The sequence below is a fragment of the Gossypium hirsutum genome, chromosome D03 (assembly GCF_007990345.1).
Source record: "Gossypium hirsutum isolate 1008001.06 chromosome D03, Gossypium_hirsutum_v2.1, whole genome shotgun sequence".
Taxonomy (NCBI): Eukaryota; Viridiplantae; Streptophyta; class Magnoliopsida; order Malvales; family Malvaceae; genus Gossypium; species Gossypium hirsutum.
Window position 1 is genome coordinate 11,788,781 of NC_053439.1, and position 13,829 is coordinate 11,802,609.

Consider the following 13,829-nt stretch of genomic DNA (forward strand, 5'->3'; position numbering starts at 1 on the left):
GCCTTTTATTCCTTAGTGATGTGGGATTTATTCCACTACTAACAAAATACTTAAACTAAACTTGGTTTCTAAAAGCTAAAGAAAAAAGCTAAACCTTTCACAACAATAAACACTAAGAAACATTTTCCAACAAGTAGGTGTTGATTTTCAATAAGTGTACCAGTAAGGCATTTCCTTTATAGACAGAACAAATTGCTTCATTATAAGATCACCATTAGTTCTGGCATCATCGCATGTCTCCACGAAATGAGCAACATGTTGGCATGGATTCCCTTTTCCATCAAATTATTAGAATTTAAGAGGTTAATAATTTGGTGGCATTCTAAGATAATCAATTCTGTAGGAGTATGGCTTGGCATAGGTGTATGAAGATTGAGTTACACAATCAACTTGATCTTTGAAATCTTTTTTAATGAGCTCTTTGAGTTTATTGACAATGATGTCCTTATTAATTGTTGGTTGAGGATCTTTGGCAACTGGCGCATTGGATTGTTCACCAAGCTCCTCTAGCAGATTCTCATGTTGAACTTCTTCATTGATTGACTTTCATCATCTTTAGTAGAGATGCCACTATTTCTTCTAAAGAAGTGGTGTTAGTTTTCAGGACATTCATGACTCTGGAATTTTTCTTTGGGGGAGATGTTGGAATGGCATGGTCACTTAATAGGACATCTTTCTCCTTGAATAATAATCGGTAAGCTGCACTTGATCCCCGAGGAGAAACTTCTTTTGGATCCTAAGTTGGTGAAGAAGAATCATAAAGTGGATTATCACTGAACATTGAAGAAGTTTGATCGAATAACTCAAGGAGAGATTTTTTCTTCTTCCTAGTGCCATAGGGATGGGTAGGGACATTGGTGCTTGATGATGAATCCAAACGAGCTACAAGATTAGCTTGAGTGTGCTTGCTGATGATGATCTTCTTAGAGACCAACGCAACTTTGAAATTTGGCTTTTCTAGAGAATAGACATTGTATACACAAGTTTTGAGTCGAAACTTGACTTGAAAATCCAAAGTCAAATTTTACTAATAACTTTAAAAGAAAAGTTCCAATTTAACGGCCCAATAGACAAAGGTGACGGAAAGTGTAGTTTTGGGACTCCGTTTTCGTAAATCGAACTCGTAAATATTTAATTAAAATATTTATAGAGTTAGTTTAGTAGTGAATTAATTTTGGATAAGTAATTTTTATGAAATTAGGAGTTATTAAAGGATAAGGACTAAATCGTGTAAGGGTTAAAAGTTGAATTATAGATTGAAATTAATTAAGGGGGACTAAAATAGTAATTACACCACTAATTAAATGTGATAGACGGTGGTGGGGTTGTTTGTCATAATGTTTATTAACTAAATTATAAAATATAAGGTATAATAATAATAGATAGTGGTAATAAGCAACAAAAAACCATTTCTTTCTTTTTATTTTTACATGCAAACCTTAAAAGAAAGAAGAAAGAATGAACATGGCAAGGGTGACGCATGATTTGGAGTTCAAAACCAACATTGGTTAGTGCAATTTAGTCATTTTCTTGCAATTTTTACGTTTTTAGAATCCCAATATTTAGAACTAGCTGACCCATGTTATAATTTTTAGTATTATTCAAGATTGAAGATGTTACCATTGTTTATTAGTTAGATTTTTTGGGATTAAATTGATAGATTTTTAAGTTAGAAGTGGAAAAGGACTAAATAATGAAGATAATTGTTGATTTTGAGTAGTAGGGACTAAATTAGGAAAATTTTGAAATTAAGGGGTAGAATTTAAAATAGAGAGCTAAATTTAGCTTAGAGTGAAATTAGTATAAAAATTTGAGGTTAACTATGGAGATTAAAATTAGTCTCAGTTTAGGGACTAAATTGAAGATTAAGCAAAATGTGGTATAAAATTTGAAATTTAATAAAAGTTGAGTTGTGTATTATTAATCTGTTTTAATTTTTTTTATTCCACAGCGAACTTCGTTCTAGAATCCTCGAGTAAGAAGGGGAAAGACAAGGTCGGCGTTGATTATCTCAGAATATACAGTTTGTGTTTATATAATCTGAATTAAGTTATAAATTTATGCATTTTATTTGGATTGTTCATGGTAAGTACTTATTCAAATTGGGTTGGTTCGAATTGATGGCAAAATCATAAGGATTTAATGGTACATATTTGAAAAATAGACGTATTTTTATGAATTTTGAAATGAATATATGTATGGAGAAAATGTGTTTGCTATCAAAATTGAATATATGCTTATATGTGGTAATGTACATATATGAAATTGAGATATTGATTGTATTGAAAAGTGAAATGAAACCTTATTAAGTATTTCGGGCTAAGACGAATATAGATGGCATGTCATAGCATAGGAAGAGTTCAGGGATTTCCTCGACTTCGAGTCGATAAGGCACTGGGTGTCAATTTACTTTGGTTTAACCAATGAGACACTGGGTGTCAACATATTATAGCGCTGGGCACAGTTATTACTTCAAAATTATCTGAGAAGACACTGGATGCCAAATTGGTGTGTTGGTTGGATCCACGTATCCTTCTGAGTCTGAGTCGTGTTAATAGGGAAATAAATATGAATTATGAAATTTATATATGTGAAATGGAAATGTAATATGTGAAATGGATTGGAATGGAATGAAATCTTGGTTTGAGCCATGAATATGGATTGACTATGTTCCATTTGAATATGGATCAATAATGTGGTTTGGTTTGTGCCATTTCATGATTAAAATATCAAATGATTTATGAGAGACAATTGACAAAAGAAGAGTTGTGAAATGAAACATGTATTAGAAACCAAAATGGAAATTAGGCATTGTATAATTGAAAATGCCATGTATCAATGTTGTACAAATGTGTAAGGTAATGTAGAATTACAATGAAAATTTCATGGTTAATTTGATTGATAATTGTTTATGTGATTATATCTTGTTTCTTTATGTTCAGATTATAGAAATACCACTGAGTTATACTCAGTGTATGGTTTGTTTCTCGTGTGTAGGTTAGGTACTTTTCAATTTATTGTCGACTCAGCCTCCAACAACAATCTCGGACTCAAGCGTGGTGATGTTTTATTTTGTAATGGCATGTACCTAAGAGGTCTTTTGGTCGATGTTGTTTTTTTAATGTGATGTTATTTTGAGTCCATATGTAATGGTATTGATGTGTTCATATGGTTGTTGTTAAATCTATGTTTTAGTATGTTAGCCAAGCTAATGTTTTGCATGTGTTGTAGTTTAAGGCTTGGTAGCCTAAATAGCTAAAACATTAGTTCAAGTATGAGAATTTAGTATGATGAGAGTTTGGATGATTGATGCCTTACTAATGTGTTTGTAATTATAAATGTGGTACCAATGAGGGTACATTTGTTAGGCACTTAAGATGGATGTTTTGGCATGTTTTAAGCATGTTTAATTGTGTTTTGAGTAGGTTAAATGGTTGGTAAATGAGTTGCTTAGTGTTTAAGCAAGCATGATTTGGTAAACTTAAGTTTTAAGGTACATTTAGGCACACACGGCCTAAGACACGGTCTGTCACACGGTTGTATGACACGCACAGTCTGGCACATAGACGTGTGACCCAACTCAGTGTGTTACATGGGTAGAGACAAGACCTTGTGTCTCAAGTCAGTGAGTTGCATGGGTAGAGACACGAGCTGGGACACGACTATGTGTAACAACTTCAAAAGTCACACAGCTTGGGGCATATCACACGGCCGTGTGACCCCTATTTCTAATTTTTTAAAATTTTCCTAAACTTTCAAAATTGTTTCAAATTAGCCCCTGTATGTTTTTAGACTATTTTTAGGGACCTGTAAACTCATATTAAGGACAGTAAGAGTATTTTTACTCTGATTTTGAATGAAATAGGAAACCTAAATTGGGTAAAGTAGGTCATTCTACTAATATCATCGAAGGTAGTAGTTGAAGTATAGTTCAATACTTTTATGCTAATAATTGGAATAATCTTGTTATATATCCAACTTCTAGCTTTCAAGAGAGGATAAATAATGGTAAGAGTATAGACAGTCCAAGTTTAGCACTGCATAGCATATTTCATTACTCTAGTATATAAGATGATAATATAGAAGTGTGAGATTAGCATGTTCTGCTGTAACACCCCAAACCTGGCCTAGAAGTTAGACCCGAATCTGGCGTGTCACATCGAAGTGTTTTTCGAAAACCATGTTTTCATTAAAAATCTTCTTGAAACTTCAAACTTCTTGCCATTTAAAACTTGTATAAAACCATAGTTTGCGTTTGTTTATTTTCAATTGAGGTTTATTAATAAGTTATTACCCTCAAAATCTTATTGTTGCAGAAGCTTAACTTAAAGCAAATGATTTACGAAAATGTGATATTTTAAAAATTGAGTTACAGAAACGTAGTGTTAGAAAATAGTTATTGTTTTAGAAAAATCGTGTTTTACTTCTAGCAGATATAAATCACAATCACATCAAATCTTAAATTTAAAATCTAGAAATTATAGAGGCCTTACTACAACCCGAATCAAAATCGAATTGCTTAAGTAAATGAGCAAAACAGAATAAAACAAGTGCAGTTGTGTGGCCCTCTCCGAGTCCCTCAAAGCTCTGAACCGTCTACCGCTAGGGATTACCTGAACGGTTAAAAACAGGGTGAGTTTACGAAAACTCAGTGTGTAATCCCCTTATTAAAGAAACAACCAGTATACAGAAACAGGGTCAGTCTAGGCTAGAGCCCTTTAATAATAATAGTACAGTGTGTGGGCCATAGCCCAATACAGTAACGGTGGCAATTGGGCCTTATCCCCCATCAGCCTCGGTTGGGCCCGAGTCCATATCAAAGGCACATATCACATATATCTGGGCCTAAGCCCATCTCAATATCCGAATCAGTATATGCAATGCATAAATACCCATACCAACCCTGCACTCCATATCCTGTCTAACCCTACACTCCTGTGGGGAATAAATCGACCCACCAATATTGCAACAGAGCTGCCAATTAACAGAACGGCTAAAAGCCATAAGCAGAAAGGCAGTAAGCCTTGAACAGAACGGCTACAAGCTATACACTTCCCCCATCAATATTAACCCAACCCCATACAGTGTGTCGTGTATGCAGAATGCCATGCTTAGAATCAGTCATACAAATCATAGACAAAACTGTCATTTAACCTCGAAAGGTAAAATAGTCATTCTACCCATTAGGGGTATATTCGTCATTTTACCCATCGAGGGTATTTCGATCATTTTACCCATCGGTGGTAATAAAATCATTTTACCCTTCGAGGGTATTTCGACAATTTTTCCCATCGGGGGTATTTTGATAATTTTACCCTATAGGGGCATTACGGTCATTCCACAAATGTTGGGGTCTCGGTATTTATTACAACCTCCTAAAAGGTCTATCGTCGCTTCGAGGGACTCAAGTAACCTACACGGCCAAAACAGTGTTTATGGGCCCAAAACCCACTATTGGGCCCACTGGACCCATTTAGTCCAGATTCAAATACAACATTGCGAGCCTCATAAACCAACCTATCAACGCTCGTGGTGGCGACATGAGCATTCGTACGCCCATGTGACCTTAATCGCCAAATTTCTAGCCTTTCGACTTTACGATAGTAATGATTTACGGTGTACAGATACACACCTGATTACGAAACGTACGAGTCATCCACGTGCTTCAAAGCCTATTTTCTATCAAATCATATTGTTAGTTTTCTAAACGTTAGGATTCCTAAACATACAATCCCAAACCAACCATTTATCAAAAATAGCCTCCACCGAAAATACTTGTCCAACAGATTACCTTTCCTTTGACTACATCAGTCGGTTGTGGTTGCCCACTAGTTTCAGATATTGGTGCAACCACCCTTCCACATCCAGGCAAAAAATCCCGAAGAGCCGACACCTTATGCCGCTTAAACTTGGGAGTAGAGGCTACACGCTCAAACTCAGCCGGTACCTTTGCTATCACTTTACTACTAGCACCCTCTTCACCCATCAGAAGTTCTAGAACCCAAAAGAACATACACATAGGAGAAAAGAGAAGAATCAATAGTAAGGGATCGCACCTTTTGGCTTAAACAATAAAAGAGAGAACTGAAAGGAACCGAGAGACTTACCGATTAACAAAGATTACTTGCCAAAAAATAGGAATGGAGAGAGTCCAGAATGCAGGAGCAGAGAATCCCTTAAACCAAGACTAAACCGAATGTAGTAGAGGGAAGAGAGAAAATAATCAGTAACAGAACAAAGGGACACAAACTGCTAAGATTTGATTGAGAGAGACAAAGAACAAGAGCAATTTTCCAAAGGGAAACAATTTGAGAAAAAGGGAAAACCACGAATTCGGAAAAAAGGAGAAAAGGTAACCGAATGTTGAGAAAACAAGAGCCAAAACCTGAAACTGTTGAGAGGGAGAGAAAATGGAGTAATCGGCCAGAAGGGGAAAAACCGATTGGAAAAGGGAATTAAACAAAAATATTCAGTCAAGCAGAAAACAAACAAAAGGGAAATATAATACCCAAAAGGGTCTATAGCGTATTCGGCCTCCCAAAACCAAAAAGCAGATAAACGTAATAAAAATATGACCAAAAACAAGTTCCCTCGTACAAACCAACCCAATTTCGAAAGAAAAACACCTCAAAAACTAAATTCAAGAGTGCCCAAAGTCCCTATATGGCACAACTCTCCCTTTCCCCTCACAAAGCCTTGACTTCCTCCTATAATTTCTCCACAACAACAACCAACCGAACCCTTATCCAAATCCCCCCTTTTCTTCTAAATTCTCTCCACAAACCTTTTCAAAGACCAATTCAAACTCTTTTCTACTCAGTAGTATTTCAATCAACTTCTGCTTCTCACATGGTAAAAGAAGCAAAATAAATACTCCTTTGTGCATAACATGACTCGAACTCAAGCCCCTTAGAAGCAGTAACACGCCACTTACCACTAGGCCATCAGGCTCCTTGTGCCACATTTTCTCTTCTATTAATAAAAATGTCTTAAGGACAAAGTCCAGGTTCCTTTAAAAGAAAACCAAAATAAATTACAAGAGCCAAGACTTGAACCCAAGCTCCCTTGCAACCTTAATGACGCCACAACCACTAGACCACATGCTTCCTTATGTCATTTTTTTAACACAATAATTTAAAAGACCTACATCCAAGCATCCAGAGTTTTATCAACTTATAACCAAAATTTTTGCTAAAGCTCAGGTTTGAACCCAGGACTTTTCCAACTCTTCTCAGGACCTTTAACCACTAACGCAGACATACTTTTGTGCAAAGTATCCTAACCGTTCCCTTGCTCACGGCCCAATACTTCTAGGCCCAAATTCTTGGGCGTTACAATTCTACCCCCTTAAAGAAATTTCGTCCTTGAAATTTGCAACTATCATAACAGTCGCACATCCTCGCCTCCCACACTACACTGTGCACAGTTTCCTAACCGTTCCCTTGCTCAAGGCCCAATACTTCTAGGCCCAAATTTTGGGGCATTACAATTTTACCCCCTTAAAGAAATTTCGTCCTCGAAATTTTCAACTATCATAACAGTCGCACATCCTCGCCTCCCACACTATGCTCTCGTTGCGCACTCTGATCCTAATAATACAAGCACGCACCACACCATCTATCTATCAGAGTGGATGGATATCACACGCATATTATTTCCAGAATACACAGAATAAATAAAAATTCTAAGTTTAAGTGTAGCAATACAATCTAATGTCTACGAAATCACAGTATCTCTATCTACTGCTTTCAACAAAAAAAAACAAACATCAGTTTCAAAAACTTACGGATTTGGGGCTGGCGACTTGGTGTGCCACACTTTACAGAAGAAGTATCTCAAAACACTTCACATATTCGAAAACAACCTTTTAAAATCCAAAAATTTAAAAACCCATTCCACAGTCGAGTTTTACAACTTGGCTCTGATACCACTAAATGTAACACCCCAAACTCGGCCTAGAAGTTAGACCCGAATCTAGCGTGTCACATTGAAGTGTTTTTTGAAAACCATGTTTTCATTAAAAACCCTTCTTGAAACTTCAAACTTCTTGTCATTTAAAACTTGTATAAAACCTCAGTTTGCGTTTGTTTATTTTCAATTGAGGTTTATTAATAAGTTATTACCCTCAAAACTTTATTGTTGCGGAAGCTTAAGTTAAAGCAAATGATTTACGAAAATGTGATATTTTAAAAATTGAGTTACGGAAACATAGTGTTAGAAAACAGTTATTGTTTAAGTAAATCACAATTACATCAAATCCCAAATTTAAAATCTATAAATTATAGAGGCCTTATTACAACCCGAATCAAAATCAAATTGCTTAAGTAAATGAGCAAAACAGAATAAAACAACTGCAATTGTATGGCCCTCTCCGAGTCCCTCACAGCTCTAAACCGTCTACCGCTGGGGATTACCTGAAAGGTTAAAAACAGGGTGAGTTTATGAAAACTCAGTGTGTAATCCCCTTATTAAAGAAACAACCAGTATACAGAAACAAAATCAGTCTAGGCCAGAGCCCTTTAATAATAACAGTACAATGTGTGGGCCATAGCCCAATACAGTAACAGTGTCAACTGGGCCTTAGCCCCCATCAGCCTCGGTTGGGCCCGAGCCCATATCAATGGCACATATCACATATATCTGGGCCTAAGCCCATCTCAATATCCGAATCAGTATATGCAATGCATAAATACTTATACCAACCCTGCACTCCATCTCCTGTCCAACCCTACACTCTTGTGGGGAATAAATCGACCCACCCATCCCTACACTCCTTATGTAGCACCGGTTGCGGCACTAACCAATATTGCAGCAAAGCTGCCAATTAACAGAACGACTAAAAGCCATAAGCAGAAAGGCAGTAATCCTTGAACAGAATGGCTAAAAGCCATACACTTCCTCTGTCAATATTAACCCAACCTCATGCAGTGTGTCATGTATGCAGAATGCCATGCTCAGAATCAGTCATACAAATCATAGACAAAATAGTCATTTAACCTCGAGGGGCAAAATAGTCATTCTACCCTTTAAGGGTATATCTGTTATTTTACCCATCAAGGGTATTTCGATCATTTTACCCATCGGGGGTAATTCGATCATTTTACCCTTCGAGGGCATTTCAATAATTTTACCCTTCGAGGGTATTTCGATAATTTTTCCCATCGGGGGTATTTAGGTAATTTTACCTTACAGGGGCATTACGATCATTCTACAAATGTTGGGGTTTCAATACTTATTACGACCCCTAAAAAGTCTATCGTCGCTTCGAGCGGCTCAGGTAACCTACACGGCCAAAATAGTGTTTATGGGCCCAAAACTCGCTATTGGGCCCTAGTGGGCCCACACGCTCGTGTGGCCCATTTAGTCCAGATTCACATACAGCATCGCGAGCCTCATAAACCAACCTATCAACGCTCATGGTGGCCTCTTCAGTCGAATGCCCATATTCGTGGGCTCGGTTCACCACACGAACGTTCGCACACCCATGTGACCTCAATCGCCATATTTCCAGCTTTTAGGCTTTACGATAGTAATGATTTACGGTGTACAGATGCACACCTGATTACGAAACGTACGAATCATCCATGTGCTCCAAAGCCTATTTTCCAACAAATCATATTGTTAGTCTTCCAAACATTAGGATTCCTAAACATACAATCCCAAACCAACCTTTTATCAAAAATAGCCTCTACCGAAAATACTTGTCCAACAAATTACCTTTCCTTTGACTAGATCAATCGGTTGTGGTTGTCCACTAGTTCCAGAGATTGGTGCAACTACCCTTCCACATCCAGGCAGAAAATCCCGAAGAGCCGACACCTTACGCCGCTTAAACTTAGGAGTAGAGGCTACACGCTCAAACTCAACCGGTACCTTTGCTATCAATTTACTACTAGCACCCTCTTCACCCATCAGAAGTTCTAGAACCCAAAAGAACATACACATAGGAGAAAAGAGAAGAATCGGTAGTAAGGGATCGCACCTTTTGGCTTAAACAATAAAAGAGAGAACTGAAAGGAACCGAGAGACTTACGATTAACAGAGATTACTTGCCAAAAAATAGGAATGGAGAGAGTATGGAATGCAAGAGCAGAGAATCCCTTAAACCAAGACTAAACTGAATGCAGGCGAGGGAAGAGAGAAAATAATCAGTAACAGAACAAGGGGAGATGAACTACTAAGATTCGATTGAAAGAGACAAAAAACAAGAGTAATTTTCCAAGGGGAAACCGTTTGAGAAAAAGGGAAAACCACAAATTCGGCAAAGAAGAGAAAAGGTAACCGAATGTTGAGAAAACAAGATCCAAAACCTGAAAGTGTTGAGAGGGAGAGAAAATGCAGTAATCGGCCAAAAGGGGAAAAATCGATTGGAAAAGGGAATTAAACAAAAATATTCAGTCAAGCAGAAAACAAACAAAAGCGAAAAATAATACCCGAAAGGGTCTATAGCCTATTCGGCCTCCCAAAACCAAAAATCAGAGAAACGTAACAAAAATATGACCAAAAACAAGTTCCCTCGCACAACCTAACCCTATTTCAAAAGAAAAACACCTCAAAAACTGAATTCAAGAGTGGCCAAAGTCCCTATACGATATAACTCTCCCTTTCTCCTAAAAAAGCCTTGATTTCCTCCTATAATTTCTCCACAGCAACAACCAATCGAACCCTTATCAAAATCCCCCTTTTCTCTTCTAAATTCTCTCAACAAACCTCTTCAAAGACCAATTCAAACTCTTTTCTACTCAGCAATATTTCAATCAACTTCTGCTTCTTACATGGTAAAAGAAGCAAGAGCCAAGACTTGAACCTAGGCTTCCTTGCAACCTTAATGACACCACAACTAGTAGACCACATGCTTCCGTATGTCATTTTTTTAACACAATAATTTAAAAGACCTACATCCAAGCATCTAGGGTTTCATCCACTTAAAACAAAAATTTTTGCTAAAGCTCAGGTTTGAACCCAGGACTTTTCCAACTCCTCTCAGGACCCTTAACCACTAAAGCAGACATGCTTTTGTGCACAGTTTCCTAACCGTTCCCTTGCTCAAGGCCTAATACTTCTAGGCCCAAATTTTGGGGCTTTACATCTGCTTTCTGTATAATATGAATGTTAATAGTTAGCTTGTACCTCTAATTATGTTGAAATTAAATGTTCTGATCGGTTAGTAATGCCTGTGAGCTTAATCCACGACAGAGATGGGTTAGGGGTGTTACAACAATCTCTGAAAAATTCTTAAGTACAAAGAAAACTCCTTGGATTCTTCTCTCCGGTTTTGCTTCAATCCAAGGGTTGTGTGAGTTGATCTTGGAAGGATATGGATTGCTTCAAGTAACGTGTTGACTTGCTCTTAAAACATGTTTAGACCTCCTTTCTTCAGTTGATTAGGATCGAAAGGCGGCTTTCTTCATAAATGACTTTTGACTTCTCCTCGATTGAACTATATCAGAAGGTAACCTTTTTTTAGAATATATATTGTTTTCATCAAAATTTCTTCAAGTTCTTCGGCTTCTTCAAGGATTTATGCAAATATATTTTGGGCGTATTGAACTTGTGTATGTAAAATGTCTTAGGGTGATCCCTTTTTATAGTGTAAATTACTTTAATAAAAGCGGATTCTAGTAGAATTTAACTACTTCATTTGATTTTTCTACAAGAATTCAAATTCTTTTATTTATTATTTTTCTCTTATTAATTATTTAGAGATAAAATAATCATTTAATATTATCACTCAATTATGTTATTTTAATTAGTGATAATATAAATTATTATTTATATATTATGAGAGAAAAATAATTATGATACTAATATAAGGTATGATTTTTACTATGGTAATTTTAACTTTGATACATGATAACTTTGCCTTGACAATTAATTCAAAAAATTTCCTTGTCTACGAGCTGAAACTTATAGCGTTTATGCAATTAGGAATTTGATTTTTATGTAAATAAATTGGCTATATAAGGAAGTGGAATACAATGTAAACACATTTTGTTTTATTAATAAAAGTGATGTTTTGGAATTATTATTTTGCATTGTTACTTGACTGGTATTAATAAAAGTATCAGATTTGCATTCAATTTGAGCCTAATCTTCTCCCAACCCAATTCATGCTTTTTATACTTTTCATATGTTTTATTCAAACTCATTTACTTTATTTATTACATATGCATTTCATTCTTTCAATCCAAATTTCCAATGATGTGTTAAAAGAACTTTTTGAGATATATGCAATTTGGGCCCTCCAAAAACTATTATAGATTCAATTTAATTCTTGTCTTTTATTGATTTTAGTCCTTGATTTAATTATGATTGTGTGATATCTTATTCTTAATGCATTTTTAATTTGATTTGATTATTATTAAATATTATTAATTTTTTGGCCAAAAAAAATAATATTAAATTTTATATTAAATATAAATATTATTATTAAATTTAATGTTATTGCACAAATATTTCCAAACATGGAAGGTTTTGATGAATTAATTTTTTATTTAAATTTTTTAAATATTAAACAATTCTATTTAATTTGTAAAAAATTAAATACCTATTAACAAAGTCATTAAAATGTATGTTTAACCAACATGAGTTAACAAAATTTTAGATTTTGAAAAATATTTTTTATTCATTATTATTACATATATAATATTAAATTTATTGCCAAATTAATTTTATTTTTAAAAACCATTATTAATATATTAATCCCTGATAGTTTATGTTATAATTAGGTTGATTAGTACTAGAGGAAGATCTAGGGGTCTGGCAAGACCTCATCCCCTAAATTTGAAAAAAAAATTATTTTAGTCCCTTAGAATTTTAAATTTTTCTATTTTAATATTATCATTGATGTCTAAAAATATGATAATTTGTGTTTGGCCCCCCAAGTTTTCTAAAGTTCTTTTAGATTGATTTCTTTTATATAGTTTATAAATTTTTATATTAAATTTGATAAATTTTTATTTTAATTTGATAAACTAATACAAAATAGTTTCTAAATAATAATTTGGTAACATTTTTTTATGTAAATTGGTAAACTAATACAAAGTAGTATGTAAATATTAATTTGATAAAAAAATAATGTTAAATAATTACAATATCTAAATAAAAAGTAATATTTAAATATTAATTTGATAAAAGAAAAAGTAAACTTGAATAATTGTGGTACCTACTACAAATTGAATTTTATTCTATTTAAAAAAAAACAATTTAGATAATAAAACTGGCTTAAATTTAAAAACACCTTATTCAAAATAAGCATGACCGGGCTTACTCTAAAAAATCCCTTACTCAATTTTTTGGTTTCCTCCCTATACTAAGTTAGTCGGTACATAATTTTACATAAGTCATTTTATTTATGTTTTTCAGAATTACTTTATTTATGTTATAATAGACTCATTAATACTCAAGTTAAATAGTATATATATATATATAATGTTTTTTAATTTTCTTATTCCTAACAAATTTGTAGGAAGAAATTAGATGTAAAAATCGTTTTAACATATTTAAACAGACTTCATATATATTACAAAGTATCAGGTTTACAACCTAATTTTTTGTCATGAAAATTACTTATATTTTAAATTAACTAATAATTTTTAAATTTTTATAACTAGTTAAAAATAATAATTATCAATGCAAAATTTTTTATTTTAACCACTTATCTTTTATTTTATTTAGTTTAAAAAGTTTTCATAAACATCTTCACTATCTTTTTTTTTAAATAAAAAATTATTATGTCATTGATTCTCATTAGAATTTTTTTTAATTTACAAATAATTTGATAAAATAAAAAAATTACATTTTAAGAAATTAAAAAGTTAATCTTAATT